Below are 2,500 nucleotides of genomic sequence, written 5' to 3'. Positions count from 1 at the left end.
ATTTTATTTCTATCACCCCCAGCTGTTAACCACAATTTTTCAAAGTCTTTTTCGATCCCCTCTCGTTTCACTATTGATCTTACCACATCGTCCGAAGACTGCGCAATTCTGTGCAGTCTTCGAGCTTGTATACTGGGGATCAAGCCCGAGAGTCTGGTGATGCCTAGTCCTCCATCACGTGTACTGGAATACAGGATGGCATCGCAGGTACTAGGAGGGAGATGTAGCCACTCCTTGACCGTAGTTCGAATCGTCAGGTCAAGTTCTTCTAGGGACGTTGCTTTTACCTCAGCTTGGTCTGCTAAGTAGATCAGTCGCGGGATAGTATAGCCCTTCAAGATGTCAACTTTCTGAAACGGTTTCAGTGGTGCTTCTCCAATCCGTTGTAGCCAATCTCTTATTTTCATGAGGAGTTCGGGTTTCGATATTCCAGTCCATGGGTCTATTCTCAGTCCCAAGTACTTCTCCGAACTGCCTGGTTCAATCATAGTTAATGGGGTGCCGTTAATTTGCCATGGGGGACAATCATTGATCGTATACGAGTCCTTGGTGGGTTGTATGTAAAAGCCATGGCATTTCTCCCCCTGCGTCCTGAGGCCGGTCAGTTCACAAAAGGCCTCCAGGATTTTAATATTGCTTTGCATTCCTTCCCACGACCCACTTAACAACACCAAATCATCTGCAAAAGCCATGGATGTTACACCCTTGGAGTCATGCTGGTATCCACTCCCTTCCTCCTCTAACTTACACAATAGGGGGTCCACAGATAAGTTAAACAATAAAGGTGACATTGGATCGCCCTGTTTAACACCAATTTGAATCCCGATGGGATCCGACTGCTCATTCTTCATGGTGACGCGAGTTCTAGTGTTTTGATACATGTTCGTAATCAGGGTGATAATGTGATGGTCCACACCCTTTTGTTTCAGCACTGCAATCAGATGGTGGTGACTCACTGTGTCGAAAGCTTTAGCCAGGTCAATGAAGACAACGCCCAAGGGTCGATGTTCCTTCTTTGCATTCTTAATTAATAGTTGTAACAGTTTCAAGTTCTCTGCGCATCCTGCTGATCTAATAAAGCCCTTTTGTCGTGGATTAATAGGGCATGCCTTTGCCAGTCTCGCCGTTAGGATCCTTGAGAACAGCCTCAAGATAATCGATCCGATGGTAATCGGTCGCCAATTATTGATGTCCATCTGGCGTTCCGGCAGAGATGATTTTGATATTAGCACAGTCCGACATTCTTTTACCACGTCCGGTACGCTGCCAGTCACCAGCCATAGGTTGAATACTTCCATTAGCTGGACACAATGAGGGTCTATCTTAATGATATCCCGCAGACTTAGTCTGTCTGGCCCTGGCGCGCTGTTCTTATTCATCTCTTGGATGTTTTTAGAGATTTCTTTTGCCGTGATCATGGCTTCGAATGCCGAGTTGTCCGCCAGGCCCTTAGATCTGAACGCCCCCAGGCCCTTGAATGTTCCCGGTGACTCCCACCTCGACTTGAACACGTCGTGTATCTCGTCTTGTGGGATACCACACTTCAGGGATTCCACGTTGTCCAGAATAATACCGGCCAGTTTCCCCCTATCCAGGTAGAACAGCCGCTGGAACCGTAGGAACTGGCCCCGTTTCACAGCTCTCTTCTTCATCCACCCCTTTGGTGGTTCCGAAGGTCGAGCGGTTCGGGCCACCTGACGCGGTCGATCCTGGCCGGCTTTCAACTCCAGGGACTTAGAGGCAAGGCACGCGAGGCAGTCTTTCATTGCCTTCTCAGCAACTATTGCTGGGTCTTTTTCTCCTTCGATCACCTGCTCAAACATTCCATGAAGAATGGACAATTTTCCGGATGTTAACCACTCAGAGACCGTCTCACGATAACGGGATCTCAGTCCCCCCTCCATCTCCGACCCAACGCACACGAGGTGTTCCCCCTCCACAAGGTGTTCCCCTTCCAGTTCTAGATGTTTCATCTGACCCTGGTCTTTTCCCTTCTTAACCGGGCTCTTATGAAGGTCCCGTCTTTTATCACTTATCTGTTTCGTTGTCTTGGTCGGAAGATGCTCCGCAATCAACTTGTTGATGTTTTTCTGCCCCTCATATTGTTTATCCAACTTTCTCAGTAATTCAATCTCATCCTCGGTCCAGCACCGACGATGTGCCCCTCTCATTGTACCTGTCTTAGGGCGAGTAGCGGTAATCCGCTCGAGATTCCTTGTGACTGGGTGGACCAAGCGCTTATGCTGCCCCAGGCCGATTTTTGATTCAAATGTTTTCTCACAGACCTCACATTTCCAACTCCTCTCGGGAGAGGCTTCCACAGGCCCCTTACACTTAGGAAAATGACAAGCAATACTATGGTGTTTTACATCAGTCCTCCCACACCGAGCACATTGGAATAAGATCTTTTTCTTCCCATGTGCTCTTTTCAGATGTTCAATTAAACCCGACAGTTTACCGGTCACATTACCACAACACGGACATGATGGATTCTTGTCCG

The sequence above is a fragment of the Accipiter gentilis genome, chromosome 35 (genome assembly GCF_929443795.1).
Source record: "Accipiter gentilis chromosome 35, bAccGen1.1, whole genome shotgun sequence".
In the NCBI taxonomy this organism is placed as follows: domain Eukaryota; kingdom Metazoa; phylum Chordata; class Aves; order Accipitriformes; family Accipitridae; genus Astur; species Astur gentilis.
The sequence above is the reverse complement of the archived record's forward strand: the minus strand, read 5'-3'. Positions refer to the sequence as shown.